This window comes from Chanos chanos, chromosome 8 (assembly GCF_902362185.1).
Source record: "Chanos chanos chromosome 8, fChaCha1.1, whole genome shotgun sequence".
Taxonomy (NCBI): domain Eukaryota; kingdom Metazoa; phylum Chordata; class Actinopteri; order Gonorynchiformes; family Chanidae; genus Chanos; species Chanos chanos.
Window position 1 is genome coordinate 22,817,721 of NC_044502.1, and position 12,388 is coordinate 22,830,108.

Below are 12,388 nucleotides of genomic sequence, written 5' to 3' on the forward strand. Positions count from 1 at the left end.
CTTCAGGTCTTTTCACTCTTCTGAAACCGCGCTTACTAGAGTAACTAATGATTTTTTATTAGCCATGGATGCTGGTGCTACTTCTGTTCTTATTCTGCTTGATCTGAGTGCAGCATTTGACACGGTCGATCACACTATATTGTTAAAGCGCCTGGAAAACCAAATTGGCATTCGTGGCCTGGCGCTCTCTTGGTTTAAATCTTCTCTCTCTGAGAGAAAGCAGTGTGTCCACTATAATAATGTGACCTCTGAATACCAGAAGCTTAACCATGGTTTTCCTCAGGGATCAGTCCTTGGCCCTCTTCTATTCTCTATTTACATGCTCCTTTTGGGTGACATTATTCGTAGTTACAACATTAACTTCCATTGTTATGCTGACGATACTCAGATTTTCTTACCTATCCAGCACAATGACCGCTCTGAATTGGCTAACCTTGAGGCATGTCTCTGTGCTATTAAGGGTTGTATGTCTTCAAATTTCCTTATGCTTAACGCAGGCAAGACTGAAATGCTGGTCATTGGTCCCCCTACGCATAAGCATCTTTTTAGTGATCTTACCCTAACTTTTGACAACTGCATCATCTCTCAAAACTCTTCAGCTAAGAACCTTGGTGTGATTTTTGACTCTAGTCTCTCGCTAGTCACTCATATCAAGAACACAACCAAAACTGCCTTTTATCACCTCCGTAACATTGCTAAGATTAGGCCCTTTCTAAGTATGGCTGATGCAGAAACCATTGTTCACGCATTCGTCACGTCTCGCCTCGATTGCTGCAATGTTCTTTACTCTGGCCTGCCTGCCTCTAGTACCAATAGTCTTCAGCTGGTCCAGAATGCTGCTGCAAGAATTCTGACTAGAACAAAGAAGTTTGATCACATTAGCCCTGTCCTGGCTTCCCTTCATTGGCTCCCAATTCACGCAAGGGCAGATTTTAAGGTCCTCTTATTAACATATAAAATTTTACATGGGCTTGTGCCTTCCTACCTGTCTGACTTAATTACACCCTATAACCCACCTCGCACCCTGCGCTCTCAAGACTCTGGACTATTAGTCATTCCAAGAGTTAAGAGTTGTCCGCTGGCAACCGAGCCTTTTCCTACCGCTCTCCCTTCCTCTGGAATGGTTTACCTAAAGAAGTTAGAGAGGCAAACTCTCGCAATACCTTTAAAACATGACTAAAGACTTATCTATTTTCTCGAACTTATGCATGATATAATTTTGATTTGACTTTGTTATAGACATGTAAAGACTATAAATATTGATATTGGGCTCTAAATAAATAATATTATTATTATTATTATTTGCCTCACACAGTGCGACACATCTCCTTCACATAGAGTTGATCAGGTTATTGATTGTGGCCTGTGGAATACTGGTCCACTCATCTTCAATGGCTGTGCGACATTGCTGGATATTGGCAGGAATTGGTACACGAGGATCCAAAGCATCCCAAATATGCACAATAGGTGACATGGTGGGTATGCAGGCCATTCCAGAACTGGGATGTTTTAAGCTTCCAGGAACTGTGTACAGATCCTTGCAACATGGGGCCGTGCATTATCATGCTGCAACATGAGGCAATGGCAGCGGATGAATGGCACAACAATGGGCCTGAGGATCTCATAACGGTATGTCTGTGCATTCAAATTGCCATCTATAAAATGCACCTGTGTTCGTTGTCTATAGCTTATGCCCACCCATACCATGACCCCACCACCACCATGGGCCACTCTTTTGACAACGTTAACATCAGCAATCTGCTCACCCACACGGCGCCATACACGCTATCTGCCATCTGCCCAGTACAGTGTAAGCTGGGATTCATCCGTGAAGAGAGCACTTCTCCAAAGTGCCACACGCCATTGAAGGTGAGCATTTGCCCAATCAAGTTGGTTGCTACAACAAACAGGTCAAGACCCCGGTGAGGCTGACGAACACTCAGATGAGCTTCCCTAAGACAGTTTCTGACCATTTGTGCAGAGATTCCGAGGTTGTGCAAACCAGCTGTTGGATCAGATGTCTGGGTGGCTGTTCTCAGACGATCTCTCAGACGAAGAAGCTGGATGTGGCGTCCCTGGGTTGGTGTGGTTACATGTGGTCTGCGGTTGTGAGGCCGGTTCGATGTACTGCCAAACTTTTGGAAATGACGTTGGAGACGGCTTATGGTAGTGAAATGAACATTCAGTTCACGGGCACCAGCTCTGGTCGACATTCCTGCAGTTAGCATGCCAATAGCACGCTCCCTCAAAACTTGTGACATCTGTGTTGTGTGATAAAACTGCACATTATTAGTATTAGGGGCCAACTAATAATGCAGGCACCTATTGTAACTGTTAGCATTCTTCACTATTGTTATTATTAGGGGCCAAGCAGCTTCGCTGCTGGAACCCTATTGTAATTGTTACTACATTCCACTATTATTAGGGGCCAAGCAGCGAAGCTGCTGGAACCCTATTGTAATTGTTCGAATTTTTCACTATTATTATTAGGGGCCAAGCAGTGAAGCTGCTGGAACCTTATTGTAATTGTTAGAATTTTTCACTATTATTTTGGGGCCAAGCAGCGAAGCTCCACTATTATTATTATACTTTGTCACATGTGGGTCTATGGCAGCCCCTAGAATCCCTTGGTAGATTTTTGTGAAATTTGGCACATTGGTAGAAGACTGTCCAAGGTATCCAGGCACCAAATTTGGGGTCAATCCATCCATCCCTGTAGCGCCACCAACAGGCCAAAAATCAAGGTACTTTTTTGGTACATATTTGCTCATAACTTTTGAACCGCTTGACCTAGAGTCGTGATTTTTTTCCCCTGAATCCTTGGGTCATGTCGAGTCGAATGCACCCATTGGTGTCAATTACCGCCTGACTAGATTTTCCGCCATTTTGAATTTTTCAAAAAACCTACTTTTGCAAATTAGTCCTAGGCCGTTGATCCAATCACTGCCAAATTTGGTACACACCATCTACAGACCATCCTGACCAAAAGTTCTATAAAGAATTTTGCTAGGCCAAAGGGTGTGGCCGCTGTCGTCCAATGAATTTTGATGGCGGAGGCTCCAAACAGGAAGTGAGCATATCTCAGCAATGCTTGTATGGATTGATGCAAAACTTGGTGCAATTCATTGACATGATGAATACTGGGTCCCCACCAAGTTTCATCATCACAGTATCAAGCCCTACCAGGAATACTATGACCCCTAGCCGTCAGCCATTTTGTTTGTCGGCCATCTTGGAATAAGTAATTTTCAATGGCATATAATAGAAGCCCCTCATGGATCATGATGAAATTTCTCACGCTCATAGAGCACAGTAAAAGGTATCCAGTCACCAAATTTGGTGTCATTCCATCATTGGCTCTAGCGCCACCAACAGGCCAAACTCCACAGTATATTTTTGCTTATAACTTTTGAACCGATTGACCTAGGGTGCTAATCTTTGTGTCATTTTATATGCTGAGGAGAATGGATCCATTTCTTGAAAATCTGCCATATTGAATTGTCTGCCATTTTGAATTTTTCAAAAAACCTACTTTTGTGAACTAGTCCTAGGCCTTTGATTCGACCACCACCAGATTTGGTACACATCATCTCCAGAGCAGCCTGACCAAAAGTTGTATAAAGAATTTTGCTAGGAGAAACGATATGGCTGCTGTCGTCCAATGAACTTTGATGGCGAAGCCTCTAAAACAGGAAGTGAGCCTATCTCAGCAACACTTGCATGGATTGATCCCAAACTTGGTCCACTTCATTGAGAGGGGGACTACTGGGTACCCACCAAGTTTCATGCAATTTGGCCACATGGGGGCACTATACCAGAAAAACACATCAAAAGGTATTAAAGCAAAGACTGTAAGGGTTAGAGCTACCAAACTTGGCAAATGGTTTCTTTGGTCAACCACTACTCAGGTAAGAAAACTTACCCCGATTGACCACATGGTGGCGCTATAACAAAGCAAAATGTTTTGGGCTCTAACTCTTGAACCCTTTGGCCTAGACTCAGAATTCTTTTTTCCCTGATTCCCTGGCTCCTGATGAGCAAAAAAACCCAATGGGACCATTGTGTTCCGCCATATTGGATTTTCCGCCATTTTGAATTTTTTGTAAAACCTTTAAAATGTATCTCCTCTTAGACGGTTTGTCCGATTTGCACGAAATTTGGTACACAGCATCTTCAGACCCATATCTTTAAAAGTTCTATAAGGAAAGATGCTGTGTTACAAAACGTGGCCACAGTTAACCAATGAATTTTTGGGGTATGGCCTCAGTTCATATAATGAGGTGTAACTTCTGAATGCAATGTCCAATCATCTCAAAACTTGAGATATGGCATTTATAGGTCATGAGGCTTCAGCCTACCCACTTTGGTGTAAATTCACCAATAGGTGGCGCTATATCAAAAAATGGTTATAACTCCTAAACCTCTTGCGCGATCAACTTCAAACTTTGGCTGCTGAGTCTTGGTTAACAACGGCTACAAACAAGGCACAAACAAGATGGCCGTCATCAGCCAATAAAATTTCAGCAGCCCTTAAACTGACTTAAATTTGAACTATCGCCATGAAACGTTGCAGGACTGTTCAGGATGTGTCAAAGAGTATGATCATTTTTCCAATTGTCCAAATGGTGGCGCTATAGAGCAGTGCGAAAGATGTGCAGATTTAACAGGTCATAACATTTGACCTGTTTGTGCTGGGGACATGAAACCAGTTCTGTTAGATGCCGTTCCTCAAGAGGAACGAAAAAGCCTCTTGGACCAAAATGATCCGCCATATTGCACTTCCACCATTTTGAATTGTCTGAAAAACCTTCAAAAGCTATCTCCTTCTAGATGGTGTGGCCAATTTGCATGACATTCGGTACATAACTTCTTCAGACCACTATCTTGAAAAGTTATTTAGAGAAAGTTGCTATGTTGAAAAACTTGGCTACAGTAAGCCAATTCAATTTTGGGGTGTGGTCTCAATTGATGCAATGAGGTCTAATTCCTCAACACAATGTCCGACAATCACAAAACTTGAGATGTTAAATCTATAAGACATGAGTCTTAATTCTACAAATTTGGTGTAAATCCATCCATAGGTGGTGCTGTAGCAAAGAAATGGTCCTAATTCCTAAACCAACAGACTGATGAACTTCAAATTTTGTATACTCTGTCTTGGAGAAAAGTAGAAGTAAAATCTACATGGAGAAGGTCATAGCTAACAACAGATGCCTCCCATCATTCAATCCAATTTGAGCAGCTCATAAACTTGCTTTGCTATGACATTATGTATTTTACCCAGAATTTCCTGAACGTAGTGGTCTAGAAACAGTCTGAGTCATATATATATATATATATATATATATATATATATATATATTAATAACTTATTTAGGTTTACATACTTATGTCATGCTACTACATGAGTCTTAACATATAATCTCAGAGAAGGTATTGTGAATCAACCGCAAAAGGCAGTGCAATTTGTCACTTATATTAATATGCGTTTTCATAATGTAATACACAATTTAAAATATTAAACCTGTATAGACCCTGTCAATTCTTACATTTCACAAAAAAAAATCTTTTCTAATTATTATTGAGATGGTATCACACAATGTTGAATAATGTTTATACTTTTATATGACAGTGGCATAGTCAAGGTTTCTAATTTACCTCTTTGTCTACCATTGATGATCTTTTGGTCTCACTTATGAATATGAGTAAATGTCTTGTGTTTGCACACCACAGTTTTCGACTATTGACAGGTACTCTTATTGACATTATTTTGCTTGTATTAAGTAGATTTAAAAATGGCAAAAACACAAAGAGACACTTGAATATTTCGTTTTTTAGTCAAATTTTTAATTAATGAGTTAAACAATTCACCAAAATGATGAATATAAGAGTACATATGACAAGGAACTGTTTGAGCAGTAATTGCGTCCTGTGTCTTTTTAGTATTTCATGATGAGTTGCATCCACTGAGTTGCATCCACATCATACACTGTATTTCAGCAGTATCAGGTGTCTTGCATCTGACATGTTTTAATTGGCTGAATGTCCATCTGTTGTCGTGAGTCCTTGGGAACAATATCGGCACCATTCCTTGGGATGGATGTTGGCCTCTAGGTGCCAAAAGCGTTGCATTGCTTGAAAAACATGTAGCTTGTACATAGTGATAGAAAGCCTCATTTACATTTGAGCAGGCATGTGCTGGTCTTCACAGTCCTACATTGGTGTGTATTTTCTGCACTGAGGAGGAGATGTATGTGGAAGGGTAACTGGCAACATCTCCATTGGTAGAACATTTGGAAAGTAAAAAAGAAAGGTATTTTAAACTTTTCAGTTTAATTGTACATGTCTGGATGGATTAGAGAGGTTTGATTTTATTTTATTTTTGCCAGATGTGATTCAAGTCTGCATTAGGTTGTCTCTGGGCATTTTCTTACCATTTTCAAGTTCATGCAGCACCAATGGAGAGGCTTTGATCTTGCCATGTTTTAGTAAATCTCAGTGGCGGCACACATCTGCCTTAAGTTGCCTCCCGCCCTTAGGTCTTACCTGTCATTGATATGTGCCTCTGGTCTACACTGAGCTATACTATGTGGAATCACACTGTTGCTGTTGCCTCTTTTAAATTCCCAGCAGTGCTGGAACAAGATTTCATCAATAATTAATATTTCCAAGTTGCCAAGGTTTGCCCTTAAAGTGTTGATTTTTTCCTCCCTGAGTGGCTGATAAGGTAGTTTTGCATCTGTTCCAATTGAAAACCAGCTATGAATTGTCACAGCATTAATATTATAGGCAGCAACACCAGTTGGAGCTGTTAACCCTGATGAGACATGTGTTATTATCTGACAGTCGTGAGAGAATACGGCATGCTTCATAATATATTGCCTTTATCAAGTGAGATTTACCAGGCCCAGCACCTCCAGATATAAACACATGAAATGGGTCCGGGTTTTCACCGCGTGATTTCTGTAAACACCATTGACGAACTATATAAAAGACTTGTGACTGTTTTTCATTCAGTGAACGCAGCAATAACATTGCATCCTTCCTCTGCACTCCATTGGGGTTATGATCAATTGAACAACTGTTATCTCTATTTGACTCAAGATCTGGTATGATTTCATCGCTTTCTTCAGCATCTTTTCTTTGAGCTGTCGTGCTCTCGATGCATTCTAAGCATTCTAATTCAGCTTCCGGACAAATTTTTGCCCAAGCATCTACCATTGGACCATTCTTTTCCAGATCTTCAGCTTTTTGTATCTTCTCAGTCTCTTTCTCAAATGTTTTCCTGTTGGACTCTATGATGACTTTGACAGACTCAAGTTCATGATCAAACTGTTTAACAAATCCTGTGCTGTAGAAATCTTCAAAGGTATTGAAGTTTCGAGGTTTCAGTTGACAATCAGTGTATTAAGGCAAAAAGAGTTGTAAGAGACTATGATAACATTTCTCAACAATTGCAACATCTGTATTTGCCCTTTTCTTTACAAATCCTAATCCATTGTCCAACTTTATACTGTTTGATGCTGAGCTCTCAGATTTCGACAGTATTCTGTACTCAGATGCAAAGCTTGCCAATCACATTTTAGAAAATTCCTTTGTTTTTGTTGTTTTTGGTCTACCTTTATATTTGTCTACAATGCTGTTCGTCCATATGTCTTCTTTGCTGATGTCATCATGTTCAGTTTTCTTTTGAATAACACTTAGTGGAAGACTCATCCTTATTGCATCTTCTCCAGCTGGAATAAACTGTACCTTTCGAGAGCTTTCTTTTAGCCTCATATTTGTCAGGCGATAGACACTCTCTTGTGCAGAAACTTCACGATTATGAAGACAGACACTGCCAGGTTTTTTTAAAGCTTGTTTGGTGTCAATATTTCCTTGATTTGATGCCTCTTTTTGTGCATGACCCAGTAGCAGACCCATTTCTCTCTCTGTTTTTGAAATGTACGAGATGATGTAAACTATACAAGAGTATGCATCAACAACATATTGAATGTCCATGGTTGCATTCCAGCACCGTATTGATTTACCCAAACGTTACAGGCTTTTCTTTTTAAAACAACACTTTTTTTGGTCGTTTTCCTGTACACAGTTTTAAATAAGACTTGAGATATACCAATAGAAGCAAACAGCGACTCTGCTGAATCATAGGTTGTTTCAGCATTCATCAAAACTTCCTTTACACTTTTCATAATGCTGTTCTTTCCGATCACATTTTTTATCACCATGTTCCTCACCTTCAGCATCTTTTCTTCTTGTGATAAAATATTTTCCAGATGGTTGGCGTGGGAAGGTGAATCAACAGGCTATTCCCTTTTTTTGCATGTCTTTGAGTGTTTTTTACTGTGTTGTTGCACACTTGACACTATTTCATGCATTTCTGTATCATCAACTGGTGGCATTTCACGTCACATAGCGGTCAACAAATGAAACAACATCGTCATCATCTTTTCCAGTTTGAGATGCATCCTCCACCCAGAGCAGGCAATGAATATGAGGTGAACCCTGTTGCTGAACTTCCACTCTGTAAAAGTAATCTATTATTTTACCAACTGGTTTTGCTGGTGACATGATCACATCTTTAAGAAAACAGCGGAATCGATGATCAAACACTCTGGCAGATGTTACAGGATTCCGTTTCAGTAAGCCACATCTCTCAGACCAATCCACATCATCAGAGCTCATGTCTCTGCCCTCTTGTTTTAGAATACTTTCCATCATTTCTTTCCATCACATATCAGCTGAAGAAAATGAACAAAACCGCGTTGGGATACCCAGTTGTCTCACCATGGCAAATAGATCTTTTTGTACACTTTGCCAAAAAACAGGAGTGCCTCTTATGGGTTTGAGAAATTTGTATCCCTCATCAAAATTAAAAATCCTCTGAAGTGAATGTTTGTTGGTCAGCATTTCTGAGGTAATGTTCATCTTTCCTCCTGTCTCATACCCTTTCATCAAAGCAATGGATCCATTGGACACAACTTGATTAATCTCAGATAAATATTGCACATAAAAAATGTAGTCCAAATTCTTTGCAAATCTTCCATCTGCATTGAGTATATGTGTATTAAAATATCTACATAGTGTCAGCTTCTCTTGCCTGGCATCATGAAAAGTACCTGTTCCTTTTGGGAAAAGGACTGGGAAACATTTGGCTTAATTGGTTTCATCCATAAAGATTCTCACCGGTTTGTTGTTTTCTGCCGGGGCTACAGAAAATAATTCCTTCGAAGTGTCCAACACCTCTTGTGCAATATCGATAGGTTGTAAACACGTATCCTTGAACATACCATGTTGTTGTCTGTCATGTAGTGATTCATCAATGTTTTCGTCATTTGCTTCTTTCTCAGCACTTTCCTCGTTGTCAGCAGAAATCTGCTCACATGTGTCATCAGTATACTCATCTGATTCTTCCTCAATTTTTCTTAGGGAATTAATCGATTCATTGTTAAATTGTACATCTTCATACCATTTGTTGTGTTGTTTTAAATATGACAAAGCACTCTGTATTTTATCAGTGTGTACATATTGATACTCATAGTGGCCTTTGTAAGTTAACTTTCTCTTTAGTTTCACACGAATCATAAAATCCTCACTTTCAGCTCTTGGAAGCACATTTGCTACTCCTATAATGTTTTGATGGAACATATGTGATAGGACCATGTACACCGTTCTTTCCCCTTTTGGTAAGGCAAGCATTTTCGTAAATGGAATATGTCTCACAATTGAATGTTGCTCAGATGAATTTGAACTGTTTAACTGTGAGGGAACAGGGTCCAAAGCCAGATTGTTTGCAACGCTTTCCTCAGGCATTCTTCCATCAAGTAGCTTTCTGTGACAAGTGTAACAAATCCATAGTACACTAGTGAAGTCTTTTTTGAAACTACAATCAAGTATACAAGGGTCTTTGCATTTGTGGAGGTATGTTTCAGTTATGCATTTTTTGCCATTGAAGCAACTGTATTTTCTCTTTTTAAATACTTTCTGCATGTTGCCACTTGATATTTAAACCATTGTCGATGACATACTGAACACACAAATTCTGTACCAGTGCTTATATTTTCTCTGAACTGTTGAATAACACAGTCCATTTCTTGCCTTTTATTCATTGCTTCAGTTCTTCTCTCTATTTCTCATTTTTATTTTGTTAGCACAGGAACTGTCGGTTCTGTACTATCAGTGTTGTACAGTCTTACTTTTGCTCCATGTTGTTCATTTGTGGCGTATTTTGTAATACTGTTTTCTTTGATGTTTGTTCTGTGCTGTTCATCTGTGGCATATTTCATAGTACTGTTTTCTTTTATGTTTGCTCTGTGCTGTTCATCTGTGGCTTATTTTGTCTTACTGTATTTTGACATTTGCTCTGTGCTGTTCATCTGTGCCGTATTTCAGAATATTGTGCTTAATTACATTTGCTCTGTACTGCACATCAGTAGCATATTTCAGAATATTCTGCTTAATTACATTTGCTCTGTATTGTTCATCAGTAGCATTTTTCAGAATATTCTGCTCAATTACATTTCTTCTATGTTGTTCATCGGTGGCTTATTTCCTAACACTATGTTTTTTGACATTTGCTCTGTGTTGTTCCTCAGTAGCATATTTTAAAATGCAATGCCTTTGCACAGATTCTTTTTAAGGTTGATCTTCGTGGTATCTTTTAACTCCCTCCTGGACTTTCTCACTTCGAAAGTCTGCATTTGTGTCATATTGTCTCTCTTGTCTTTCAAGTTTACGTCAGCTAGATGCACCATGGCAAGGCACTACATGTGGCTGTGATTTACTGCACAGATTAACACAAACATTGGAATCTCTCCTTTTATTACGTCACAACTTCATAATGACACTCATTGCTGTGATTCAGGTAAATCGCTCCTTCCTCATTGCTTTCCCTGTTTTATGTGACAAAACTGCATGTAGAATATTTCAAACACTTCTTACAACTTTATGTAAAAATGTGTACACCAAGTAGATCTGCAGCTGCCTGTATTTCTGCCTCAGTTGCCCATGTTCCAACATACTTCATTCGTGATGTCTTCACATAATTGTCAACAGAGAAATACCCTTGTCTGAGTATGTACTTGGATGGATTCTTCTCCATATGCTTAACCATGGCAAGTCTGATTTTTCTGTGATCACTTTCTTTTCCACTGATTGCAAATGATATAGCTCTGAAAATCAGTTACCATCACCTGCAGTAACCTTTGTTTCACAAGGATCATCCATTGGCAGTTCTTCAATGTCCACAAAATCCTTTTCCTTTTCATAGTGTACAACATAATCATTTTTGTAATATACAATGTTCAGCTTTGAACAACGTTTTTTTTATGCTGGACTGTCAAAGGGGTGAATGGAAAATATGTGCTCTAAGACTTGTTCACCAATATTACTCCATCTACATCATGGTCAGACTCTGTTAAAGCACTGCTCTCACTCACAGCATTTGTACTTTTAATACATGTAATACCACTGTTGAGGTGGTCGCTTTTCTTACCCTCTGTGCTTGCATCATTACTTGGACAACACTTACTCACGGAATCATTATACTCCGCAGCCGTCACGCTTACCTTTCAACACTGAACTGTAGAGTGCACGACTGTTGGAACTTTGGCTGGGACTTCTGCTGGCTCACATGCAAGGCCTTCTTCCTCTGTGTTGATCTCTGTCGCAGCTGTATTGACTCCTGTCACCTCAAACTGCTTACCAACTGCATGCAACGACTGTGCTAGGTTACAAATGTGTGTGTACAGCTTTTCAATGGTATCGCGGTATGTCACAACACTTGCACCATTTCCATCTGGAAAACCTGCACTATTGCGTCTGTGGGAGACAACGCCTGCATACCAGCCGCTCTGTCGGACAGTTGTACATGTGTTATCATGTAAGGTTAATAAACATGAATCAAACTCCAGAAACACCATCTGAATTGCTGCATCTAATGTCACAAGAACATTCTGCGATGACTCTTTATAGTCAGACACTCCAATGACACCAGTAAAAGAGTCACCATACTTTATTGTGAAACTTTTGTTACACAGTGTATGTTCTCTTGGCAATTCACTTACAGCAACATATCCATACCTTTGATCTCCGATGGTGCCTGCTGTATTCATACAATCATACAACTCATCCAGGTCTTCACTTGTCCATGTCAAAACAGTTTTCAATGCACTCATTTGTATTGCAGTTAGACTGTTGGCCACACTGCTTACCAGCATACTGGCCAAACTGTGGATCAGATTGATCAAAGGAAACTTGTATGTGAGAGACGTGGGGAAAATGAGTGATTGTGCTTGGTGACAGTACTTTGTAGACAGATTCACTGTCCACTGTTTCAGAGGGTTTGCCAGAGGTTTGCCAAATATTTTCAGAGTAGTACTCAGGTTTT

At 39.7% G+C, this 12,388-nt stretch overlaps 1 pseudogene; it reads left to right on the forward strand.

The window, feature by feature from the left end:
- The first annotated feature begins 316 nt into the window (after window positions 1-316).
- On the forward strand, window positions 317-1,212 carry LOC115818972 (uncharacterized; annotated as a pseudogene).
- Window positions 1,213-12,388: the final 11,176 nt, after the last annotated feature.